The 12,672-nt window shown below is 46.3% G+C and overlaps 1 pseudogene; it reads left to right on the top strand.

The window, feature by feature from the left end:
- Positions 1 to 12,672, top strand: part of LOC124023219 — a 126,912-nt pseudogene that overhangs the window by 96,314 nt on the left and 17,926 nt on the right.

The raw sequence follows: 12,672 nt of genomic DNA, 5'->3' as shown, positions 1-12,672 counted from the left end.
CTTTATGGCTGATAGTATGACTGGTTCCACTGTAGCTTTATGGCTGATAGTATGACTGTTATTCTCTATAACCACGTGGCTGATAGTATGACTGTTATTCTCTATAACCACGTGGCTGATAGTATGACTGTTATTCTCTATAACCACGTGGCTGATAGTATGACTGGTTCTACTGTAGCTTCATGGCTGATAGTATGACTGTTATTCTCTATAATCACGTGGCTGATAGTATGACTGGTCCACTGTAGCTTTATGGCTGATAGTATGACTGGTTCTACTGTAGCTTCATGGCTGATAGTATGACTGTTATTCTCTATAACCACGTGGCTGATAGTATGACTGGTCCACTGTAGCTTTATGGCTGATAGTATGACTGGTCCACTGTAGCTTTATGGCTGATAGTATGACTGGTCCACTGTAGCTTTATGGCTGATAGTATGACTGTGTTATTCTCTATAACCGCGTGGCTGATAGTATGGCTGTTATTCTCTATAACCACGTGGCTGATAGTATGACTGTTATTCTCTATAACCACGTGGCTGATAGTATGACTGTTATTCTCTATAAACGTGGCTGATAGTATGACTGTTATTCTCTATAACTGTTATTCTCTATAACCACGTGGCTGATAGTATGACTGTTATTCTCTATAAATAGTATGACTGTTATTCTCTATAACCACGTGGCTGATAGTATGACTGTTATTCTCTATAACCACGTGGCTGATAGTATGACTGTTATTCTCTATAAATAGTATGACTGTTATTCTCTATAACCACGTGGCTGATAGTATGACTGTTATTCTCTATAACCACGTGGCTGATAGTATGACTGTCATTCTCTATAACCACGTGGCTGATAGTATGACTGTTATTCTCTATAACCACGTGGCTGATAGTATGACTGTTATTCTCTATAAATAGTATGACTGTTATTCTCTATAACCACGTGGCTGATAGTATGACTGTTATTCTCTATAACCACGTGGCTGATAGTATGACTGTTATTCTCTATAACCACGTGGCTGATAGTATGACTGTTATTCTCTATAAATAGTATGACTGTTATTCTCTATAACCACGTGGCTGATAGTATGACTGTTATTCTCTATAACCACGTGGCTGATAGTATGACTGTCATTCTCTATAACCACGTGGCTGATAGTATGACTGTTATTCTCTATAACCACGTGGCTGATAGTATGACTGTTATTCTCTATAAATAGTATGACTGTTATTCTCTATAACCACGTGGCTGATAGTATGACTGTCATTCTCTATAACCACGTGGCTGATAGTATGACTGTTATTCTCTATAACCACGTGGCTGATAGTATGACTGTTATTCTCTATAACCACGTGGCTGATAGTATGACTGTTAATCTCTATAACCACGTGGCTGATAGTATGACTGTTATTCTCTATAACCACGTGGCTGATAGTATGACTGTTAATCTCTATAACCACGCGGCTGATAGTATGACTGTTAATCTCTATAACCACGTGGCTGATAGTATGACTGTTATTCTCTATAACCACATGGCTGATAGTATGACTGTTATTCTCTATAACCACGTGGCTGATAGTATGACTGTTATTCTCTATAAATAGTATGACTGTTATTCTCTATAACCACGTGGCTGATAGTATGACTGTTATTCTCTGTAACCACGTGGCTGATAGTATGACTGTTATTCTCTATAACCACGTGGCTGATAGTATGACTGTTATTCTCTATAACCACGTGGCTGATAGTATGACTGTTATTCTCTATAACCACGTGGCTGATAGTATGACTGTTATTCTCTATAACCACGTGGCTGATAGTATGACTGATATTCTCTACAACCACGTGGCTGATAGTATGACTGTTATTCTCTATAACCACGTGGCTGATAGTATGACTGATATTCTCTACAACCACGTGGCTGATAGTATGACTGTTATTCTCTATAACCACGTGGCTGATAGTATGACTGTTATTCTCAGTAACCACATGGCTGATAGTATGACTGTTATTCTCTATAACCACGTGGCTGATAGTATGACTGTTATTCTCTATAAATAGTATGACTGTTATTCTCTGTAACCACGTGGCTGATAGTATGACTGTTATTCTCAGTAACCACATGGCTGATAGTATGACTGTTATTCTCTATAACCACGTGGCTGATAGTATGACTGTTATCCTCTATAAATAGTATGACTGTTATTCTCTACAATCCTTACAGAGGAATGGGACATGCTGGATGTTGATGAGGATGAGAGGTTAACTGGGGACGAGGAGTTTGAGCTGCTGGCGGGACCGTTGGGTCTGAGCGAGCGCAGGGTCGTCCCAGAGGCCGTCCAGTTCCCCGACAGTGACCCCCTGGGAGCGTCCGTAGCCATGGTGACCGCCACCAACAGCATGGAGGAGACTCTGCTGCAAATAGGTGAGGAGCTGAGAAACACAAACACACACACACACAGATGTGTCTGGTCCTCTCTGTAATGTGGGTGAGATGTGTCTGGTCCTCTCTGTAACGTGGGTGGTTTAGATGTGTCTGGTCCTCTCTGTAATGTGGGTGAGATGTGTCTGGTCCTCTCTGTAATGTGGGTGAGATGTGTCCGGTCCTCTCTGTAATATGGGTGGTTCAGATGTGTCTGGTCCTCTCTGTAATGTGGGTGGTTTAGATGTGTCTGGTCCTCTCTGTAATGTGGGTGAGATGTGTCCGGTCCTCTCTGTAATGTGGGTGGTTTAGATGTGTCTGGTCCTCTCTGTAATGTGGGTGAGATGTGTCCGGTCCTCTCTGTAACGTGGGTGGTTCAGATGTGTCCAGTCCTCTCTGTAATGTGGGTGGTTCAGATGTGTCTGGTCCTCTCTGTACAGTGGGTGGTTCAGATGTGTCTGGTCCTCTCTGTAATGTGGGTGAGATGTGTCCGGTCCTCTCTGTACCGTGGGTGGTTCAGTGATCACCTGTTATATGTCCATTTCGTGGGGTTGTAATTCTACATTGTGCGTCAGCTTCAACAAGTGTCTGCGTGTGTTTCCCAGGCTGCCAGGGCGCGGTGGAGAACAGCTCCTCGGGCAGGGTGACTCTGGGGGAGCAGGCCGCAGCGCTGGAGAACCCCCACGACAGGGTCATGGCTCTGAGGAGAGTGACCTCTGCAGCGCAGGTCCTCCTGGCCAGGACCATGGTGATGAGAGCCCTGTCTCTACTCTCTGTCAGGTGGGTCTGTCTGTAGACTAGGTGTAGACTAGTTGTAGACTAGGTTTAAGACTGGGTATAGACTAGGTGTAGACTAGGTGTAGACTAGGTGTAGACTAGGTATAGACTAGGTGTAGACTGGGTATAGACTAGGTGTAGACTAGGTGTAGACTAGGTTTAAGACTGGGTATAGACTAGGTGTAGACTAGTTGTAGACCTGTGTGTAGACCTGTGTGTAGACTGGGTGTAGACTAGATGTAGACTAGGTGTAGGACTGTGTAGACTAGGTGTAGACTAGGTGTAGACTAGGTGTAGGGCTGGGTGTAGACTAGGTGTAGGGCTGGGTGTAGACTAGGTGTAGACTAGGTGTAGGACTGTGTAGACTAGGTGTTGTCTAGGTGTAGACTAGGTGTAGGACTGTGTAGACTAGGTGTTGGACTGTGTAGACTAGGTGTAGACTAGGTTTAGACTAGGTGTAGGACTGTGTAGACTAGGTGTAGACTAGGTATAGACTAGGTGTAGGACTGTGTAGACTAGGTGTAGAGTAGGTGTAGACTAGGTATAGACTAGGTGTAGACTAGTTGTAGACCTGTGTGTAGACTAGGTGTAGGACTGTGTAGACTAGGTGTAGACTAGGTGTAGGACTGTGTAGACTAGGTGTAGACTAGGTGTATGACTGTGGAGACTAGGTGTAGGGCTGGGTGTAGGCTCAGTGTAGACTAGGTGTAGACTAGGTTTAGGACTGTGTGTAGGACTAGGTGTAGACTAGGTATAGACTAGGTTTAAGACTGGATGTAGACTAGGTGTAGACTGGGTGTAGACTGGGTGTAGACTAGGTGTAGACTAGGTGTAGGACTAGGTGTAGACTAGGTGTAGACTAGTTGTAGACTAGGTGTAGACTAGGTTTAGGACTGTGTGTAGGACTAGGTGTAGACTAGGTGTAGACTAGTTGTAGACTAGGTGTAGACTAGGTGTAGACTAGGTGTAGACTAGTTGTAGACTAGTTGTAGACTAGTTGTAGACTAGGTGTAGACTAGTTGTAGATTCGGTGTAGACTAGATATAGACTAAGTGTAGACTAGGTGTAGGACTGGAATACCTAGGATAGGATAAGTAATCCCTCTCACCCCACCCCCCCTAAGTTTTAGATGCACTATTGTTAAGTGACTGTCCCACTGGATGTCATAAGGTGAATGCACCAATTTGTAAGTCGCTCTGGATAAGAGCGTCTGCTAAATGACTTAAATGTAATGTAAATGTAAATGACTGTATGTAGACTAGGTGTAGGACTGGTTGTAGGCTAGGTGTAGACTAGTGGTAGGACTGTGTGTAGACTATGTGTAGGACTGTGTGTAGACTATCTGTATGACTGTGTATACACTATGTGTAGGACTGTGTAGACTATGTGTAGGACTGGTTGTAGGCTATGTGTAGGACTGTGTGTAGACTATGTGTAGGACTGTGTGTAGACTATGTGTAGGACTGTGTGTAGGACTGGATAATGTGTTGGTCTTTGTCTCTGTCTCTCTCTGTCTCTCTTTGTCCCTGGCTGTCTCTCTGTCTCCCTGGTGTCTTTCCGTCTGTCTCTCTCAGTCTCGATCTCTCTCCATTCATCTCATGTTCCACTGTGTTTAGTTGGTGTCAGTGTATAAGGGTGAACTGCATTGCAACTACTGTATGTTTATGAGTATGGCCTTCTCTCCCTCCCTTCTCCCTCCCACTTTCTCCCCCCCCCTCTCTCTCCCCTCCTCTCTCTCCCTCCCCTCTCTCTCCCTTTCTCTCTCCCTCCCTCCCCTCTCTCTCCCTCCCCCTTTCTCCCCCTCTCTCTCTCCCTCCCCTCTCTCTCCCTCCTCCTTTCTCCCCCTCTCTCTCTCCCTCCCCTCTCTCCATCCCCCTTTCTCCCCCTCTCTCTCTCCCTCCCCTTTTCTCCCCCCTCTCTCTCTCCCTCCCTCTCTCTCCCTTTCTCTCTCCCTCTCTCTCCCTCCCCTTTCTCCCCCCTCTCTTCCTCCCCCTTTCTCCCCCTCTCTTCCTCCCCTCTCTCTCCCTTTCTCTCCCTCCCCCTTTCTCCCCCTCTCTCTCTCCCTCCCCTCTCTCCCCTCCCCTCTCCCTCCCCTTTCTCCCCCTCATCTCCCTCCCCTCTCTCTCCCTCCCCTCCCCTCCCCCCCTCTCCCCTCCCCTCTCCCTCCCCCTCCCCCTCTCCCTCCCCCCCTCCTCCCTCCCCTCTCCCTCCCTCCCTCCTCTCTCTCCCTCCCCTCTCTCTCTCTCTCTCTCTTTCTCTCTCCCCTCCCCTCTCTCTCCCTCTCTCCCTCCCTCCCTCCTCTCTCTCCCTCCCCTCCTCTCCTCCTCCCCCTCTCTCTCCCCTCCTCTCTCTCCCTTCCCTCTCTCTCCCACCTTTCCCTCCCTCTCAGTGGTTCTAGCTGCAGCCTGGCAGCAGGGTTGGAGTCTCTGGGTCTGACAGACATCAGGACCCTGGTCAGACTGATGTGTCTGGCTGCAGCGGGGCGAGCCGGCCTCTCCACCAGCCCCACATCTGGATCAGGGGCCTCAGAGCGGCCCCGCGGGGCCACCAAGGCCAGCAAACCTATCTCCTGTCTGGCCTATCTCAGTACGGCTGTGGGTTGTCTGGCCTCCAACAGCCCCAACGCTGCCAAGCTGCTGGTCCAGCTCTGCACACAGGTAACAACAGATACACAACTCAGACTCACACAAAGAGACTGGAAGAGAAACAGGAAGTGACCAGTTCTCTACTGCACTCAACGACTTTCAAAAAGACAGGAAGTTCAAGTCAACACACAACCACAGTTATGCAATACTTAACTATACAACTCACATTTTATTGGTCACATGCACACTTTTCAGTGTTAAATTAACACACAGCTTATTGTAAAGCCTAATTTTTATTTTTTATATTTCCCAGAGTGCCTTAGCTTTCGAGTGAATTGTAGTTACCAACCATGACTGTATTTGTTATTGACAGAGACAGAGATTGTTGCAGTCATTGTTTTTTGTTGTCCAGTGGGTTTCCCCGAGCCAGATCGTTAAAATAAAAATGTTCAACACAAGTATTTAAGGAGGCCTTAATTTGAGGGCCTAGTTTGACACCAATACCGTAGTAGCCTGAATGAAACTCCTGGTTTTCAGGTCTGCAAATCACATTATGCTGGTTGGCAAAGCCAGACTAAGATACGAGACGACCTAAACCATCTAAACTGGAACAACCATATCAGTAATGGATGCAATTAACTACAAAGTAACAGATCGGATTAGTTGATCAAAATGTATGTTATTCATATTTGAGTAGCATAAGATGAATTAATCAATCAATGTACTACGTGTAAAAACATAGATATTGAGGAACTAGTCTAAAAATCAACCTGCAACAGAGCATGCTGGGAAATATGATAATGATGGGTGTGGTTTTGATTTAACACTGGTTATTAACACCCAACACTGGGGTTATTTTAGACCAATTAGAGTTAATTTAATACTGGTTATAAACACCCAACACTGGGGTTATTTTAGACCAATTAGAGTTAATTTAATACTGGTTATAAACACCCAACACTGGGGTTATTTTAGACCAATTAGAGTTAATTTAATACTGGTTATAAACACCCAACACTGGGGTTATTTTAGACCAATTAGAGTTAATTTAATACTGGTTATAAACACCCAACACTGGGGTTATTTTAGACCAATTAGAGTTAATTTAATACTGGTTATAAACACCCAACACTGGGGTTATTCTAGACCAATTAGAGTTAATTTATTACTGGTTATAAACACCAACACTGGGGTTATTCTAGACCAATTAGAGTTAATTTATTACTGGTTATAAACACCCAACACTGGGGTTATTTTAGACCAATTAGAGTTAATTTAATACTGGTTATAAACACCCAACACTGGGGTTATTTTAGACCAATTAGAGTTAATTTAATACTGGTTATAAACACCCAACACTGGGGTTATTTTAGACCAATTAGAGTTAATTTAATACTGGTTATAAACACCCAACACTGGGGTTATTTTAGACCAATTAGAGTTAATTTATTACTGGTTATAAACACCAACACTGGGGTTATTTTAGACCAATTAGAGTTAATTTAATACTGGTTATAAACACCAACACTGGGGTTATTTTAGACCAATTAGAGTTAATTTAATACAGCCGGTGTTTAATACAGCCGGTGTAGAATACAGCCGGTGTTTAATACAGCCGGTGTAGAATACAGCCGGTGTTTAATACAGCCGGTGTAGAATACAGCCGGTGTTTAATACAGCCGGTGTTTAATACAGCCGGTGTTTAATACAGCCGGTGTAGAATACAGCCGGTGTTTAATACAGCCGGTGTAGAATACAGCCGGTGTTTAATACAGCCGGTGTTTAATACAGCCGGTGTAGAATACAGCCGGTGTTGAATACAGCCGGTGTAGAATACAGCCGGTGTAGAATACAGCCGGTGTTTAATACAGCCGGTGTAGAATACAGCCGGTGTAGAATACAGCCGGTGTAGAATACAGCCGGTGTTTAATACAGCCGGTGTTTAATACAGCCGGTGTTTAATACAGCCGGTGTAGAATACAGCCGGTGTTTAATACAGCCGGTGTAGAATACAGCCGGTGTTTAATACAGCCGGTGTTTAATACAGCCGGTGTAGAATACAGCCGGTGTTTAATACAGCCGGTGTTTAATACAGCCGGTGTAGAATACAGCCGGTGTTTAATACAGCCGGTGTTTAATACAGCCGGTGTTTAGAATACAGCCGGTGTTTAATACAGCCGGTGTAGAATACAGCCGGTGTAGAATACAGCCGGTGTAGAATACAGCCGGTGTAGAATACAGCCGGTGTAGAATACAGCCGGTGTAGAATACAGCCGGTGTAGAATACAGCCGGTGTTTAATACAGCCGGTGTTGAATACAGCCGGTGTAGAATACAGCCGGTGTTTAATACAGCCGGTGTAGAATACAGCCGGTGTACCTCTTGAGCCAATGACTTCCTTCCATCTCTCCACCAATACTCTCCACTGTCTCCTCTAGCAAACGGCTGGTCCTCATTAACTTTCACTAATACTCACCACTGTCTCCTGTAGCAAACGGCTGGTAACCAGTATATATCTGTCTCTAGAACCAGTATATATATATATCTGTCTCTAGAACCTGATCTAGCGTGTTAGGGTTCATTTGACTGATCTAGAACCATTATATCTATCCATCTCTAGAACCTGTATATCTAACTGTCTCTACAACCTGTATATCTGTCTCTAGAACCTGTATATATATCTGTCTCTAGAAGCAGTATATATATCTGTCTCTAGAACCTGATCTAGCGTGTTAGGGTTCCTCTGACTGATCTAGAACCATTATATCTATCTGTCTCTAGAACCTGTATATCTCTGTCTCTAGAACCTGATCTAGCGTGTTAGGGTTCCTCTGACTGATCTAGAACCATTATATCTATCTGTCTCTAGAACCTGTATATCTATCCGTCTCTAGAACCTGATCTAGCGTGTTAGGGTTCCTCTGACTGATCTAGAACCTGTATATCTATCCGTCTCTAGAACCTGTATATCTATCTGTCTCTAGAACCTGAATATCTATCTGTCTCTAGAACCAGTATATCTATCTGTCTCTAGAACCAGTATATCTGTCTCTAGAACCTGTATATCTATCTGTCTCTAGAACCTGTATATCTATATGTCTCTAGAACCAGTATATCTATCTGTCTCTAGAACCTGTATATCTGTCTCTAGAACCTGTATATATATCTGTCTCTAGAACCAGTATATCTATCTGTCTCTAGAACCTGTATATCTGTCTCTAGAACCTGTATATATATCTGTCTCTAGAAGCAGTATATATATCTGTCTCTAGAACCTGATCTAGCGTGTTAGGGTTCCTCTGACTGATCTAGAACCATTATATCTATCTGTCTCTAGAACCTGTATATCTATCTGTCTCTAGAACCTGATCTAGCGTGTTAGGGTTCCTCTGACTGATCTAGAACCTGTATATCTATCCGTCTCTAGAACCTGATCTAGCGTGTTAGGGTTCCTCTGACTGATCTAGAACCTGTATATCTATCCGTCTCTAGAACCTGATCTAGCGTGTTAGGGTTCCTCTGACTGATCTAGAACCTGTTATCTATCCGTCTCTAGAACCTGATCTAGCGTGTTAGGGTTCCTCTGACTGATCTAGAACCTGTATATCTATCCGTCTCTAGAACCTGATCTAGCGTGTTAGGGTTCCTCTGACTGATCTAGAACCTGTATATCTATCCGTCTCTAGAACCTGATCTAGCGTGTTAGGGTTCCTCTGACTGATCTAGAACCTGTATCTCTATCCGTCTCTAGAACCTGATCTAGCGTGTTAGGGTTCCTCTGACTGATCTAGAACCTGTATATCTATCCGTCTCTAGAACCTGATCTCTGCGGCAACGGGGATGAACCTGACCACGGTAGACGACCCCGTCCAGAGGAAGTTCCTCCCCAGCTTCCTGAGGGGCGTGGCCGAGGAGAACAAGCTCGTGACGTCACCCAATTTCGTGGTCACCCAGGCCCTCGTGGCGCTACTCGCTGATAAAGGGGCCCGGCTCAGACCCAACTATGACAAGGCTGACGCGGAGAAGAGAGGTTCGTGAGACCTCTGTGGTCCTCTGAGATTTCTAGACGCTGCGATAATGTCACACGTTGTCTGTCGTCGACATGTCGTTATGCGGCGTCGTCATAATTCAATAGAGTTTTTGTAACTGACTCTGTCCGATTTGTTTGTAAAATTGCATTATGGGATGAACAAAGATATTTCTCAGCTCATTTAGAATGTTTAATTTAAGAAATGGTTGAAATGGGGGGGGGCGGGTGGCAGTGATTATAGATTTGTAGTCGCCTCGTATATCATTTACATTTAAGTCATTTAGCAGACGCTCTTATCCAGAGCGACTTACAAATTGGATATTCAGATTCAGATAATATTATATTCAGATAATTGTATATTCAGATTGTCTGCACGGGATGACAGTACATACAGACATGTAGCTACTAGCTGTTGTTAGCAGTTAGTGCTAGCCTCCACAGTGCCCGTGCTAGCTGTCATTATCACCATAGTGTTTTGGACCATTCATTATGTTATGTTATAATTAACATCCTCTCATCTCCCCCCAAAATAAAACTCACTCACCGTTCCTTCTTCCACCCCCTTTTGTTTTCGTTCCAGCAGGTTTAATTGCACATTTGTATACCCATCCTTCCTATCATCCCACTGCTGTAGGACCTCTGGAGCTGGCCAACGCGCTGGCTGCTTGCTGCCTGTCTTCTCGTCTGTCCTCGGGACACCGGCAGTGGGCCGCTCAGCAGCTGGTCCGCACGCTGGCCGCTCACGACAGAGACAACCAGAGCCGGCCGCAAACCTTTGCCGACATGGCGGGTGACCTGCGCAAGTGCTCTTCTGTGAAGTTGGAGGCTCACCAGAGCAGGGTGAGTACTGGAGGGGTTAGGGTGAGTACTGGAGGGGTTATGGGTAGAGGGTTAGGGTGAGTACTGGAGGGGTTAGGGTGAGTACTGGAGGGGTTATGGGTAGAGGGTTAGGGTGAGTATTGGAGGGGTTAGGGTGAGTACTGGAGGGGTTATGGGTAGAGGGTTAGGGTGAGTACTGGAGGGGTTAGGGGTAGAGGGTTAGCGTGAGTACTGGAGGGGTTAGGGTGAGTACTGGAGGGGTTATGGGTAGAGGGTTAGGGTGAGTACTGGAGGGGTTATGGGTAGAGGGTTAGGGTGAGTACTGGAGGGGTTATGGGTAAAGGGTTAGGGTGAGTACTGGAGGGGTTATGGGTAGAGGGTTAGGGTGAGTACTGGAGGGGTTAGGGTGAGTACTGGAGGGGTTAGGGTGAGTACTGGAGGGGTTAGGGTGAGTACTGGAGGGGTTAGGGTGAGTACTGGAGGGGTTAGGGTAGAGGGTTAGGGTGAGTACTGGAGGGGTTATGGATAGAGGGTTAGGGTGAGTACTGGAGGGGTTAGGGTGAGTACTGGAGGGGTTATGGGTAGAGGGTTAGGGTGAGTACTGGAGGGGTTATGGGTAGAGGGTTAGGGTGAGTACTGGAGGGGTTATGGGTAGAGGGTTAGGGTGAGTACTGGAGGGGTTAGGGTAGAGGGTTAGGGTGAGTACTGGAGGGGTTAGGGTAGAGGGTTAGGGTGAGTACTGGAGGGGTTATGGGTAGAGGGTTAGGGTGAGTACTGGAGGGGTTAGGGTGAGTACTGGAGGGGTTAGGGTAGAGGGTTAGGGTGAGTACTGGAGGGGTTATGGGTAGAGGGTTAGGGTGAGTACTGGGGGGTTATGGGTAGAGGGTTAGGGTGAGTACTGGAGGGGTTATGGGTAGAGGGTTAGGGTGAGTATGGGGGGTTATGGCTAGAGGGTTAGGGTGAGTACTGGAGGGGTTAGGGTAGAGGGTTAGGGTGAGTACTGGAGGGGTTATGGGTAGAGGGTTAGGGTGAGTACTGGAGGGGTTATGGGTAGAGGGTTAGGGTGAGTACTGGAGGGGTTAGGGTAGAGGGTTAGGGTGAGTACTGGAGGGGTTATGGGTAGAGGGTTAGGGTGAGTACTGGAGGGGTTATGGGTAGAGGGTTAGGGTGAGTACTGGAGGGGTTAGGGTAGAGGTTAGGGTGAGTACTGGAGGGGTTAGGGGTAGAGGTTAGGGTGAGTACTGGAGGGGTTAGGGGTAGAGGGTTAGGGTGAGTACTGGAGGGGTTAGGGTAGAGGTTAGGGTGAGTACTGGAGGGGTTAGGGTGAGTACTGGAGGAGTTAGGGTAGAGGTTAGGATGAGTACTGGAGGGGTTAGGGGTAGAGGGTTAGGGTAGAGGTTAGGGTGAGTACTGGAGGGGTTATGGGTAGAGGGTAAGGGTGAGTACTGGAGAGGTTATGGGTAGAGGGTTAGGATAGAGGGTTAGGGTGAGTACTAGAGGGGTTAGGGTAGAGGGTTAGGGTGAGTACTGGAGGGGTTATGGGTAGAGGGTTAGGGTGAGTACTGGAGGGGTTATGGGTAGAGGGTTAGGGTGAGTACTGGAGGGGTTATGGGTAGAGGGTTTGGGTGAGTACTGGAGGGGTTAGGGTAGAGGGTTAGGGTGAGTACTGGAGGGGTTAGGGTAGAGGGTTAGGGTGAGTACTGGAGGGGTTAGGGTAGAGGGTTAGGGTGAGTACTGGAAGGGTTATGGGTAGAGGGTTAGGGTGAGTACTGGAGGGGTTATGGTGAGTACTGGAGGGGTTATGGGTAGAGGGTTAGGGTGAGTACTGGAGGGGTTATGGGTAAAGGGTTAGGGTGAGTACTGGAGGGGTTATGGTGAGTACTGGAGGGGTTATGGGTAGAGGGTTAGGGTGAGTACTGGAGGGGTTATGGGTAGAGGGTTAGGGTGAGTACTGGAGGGGTTAGGGTAGAGGTTAGGGTGAGTACTGGAGGGGTTATGGGTAGAGGGTTAGGGTGAGTACTGGAGAGGTTAGGC

This window comes from Oncorhynchus gorbuscha, unplaced genomic scaffold (genome assembly GCF_021184085.1).
Source record: "Oncorhynchus gorbuscha isolate QuinsamMale2020 ecotype Even-year unplaced genomic scaffold, OgorEven_v1.0 Un_scaffold_1557, whole genome shotgun sequence".
Taxonomy (NCBI): Eukaryota; Metazoa; Chordata; class Actinopteri; order Salmoniformes; family Salmonidae; genus Oncorhynchus; species Oncorhynchus gorbuscha.
Note: the sequence above shows the minus strand (reverse complement) of the source record. Positions and strands in the feature narration are given on the sequence as shown.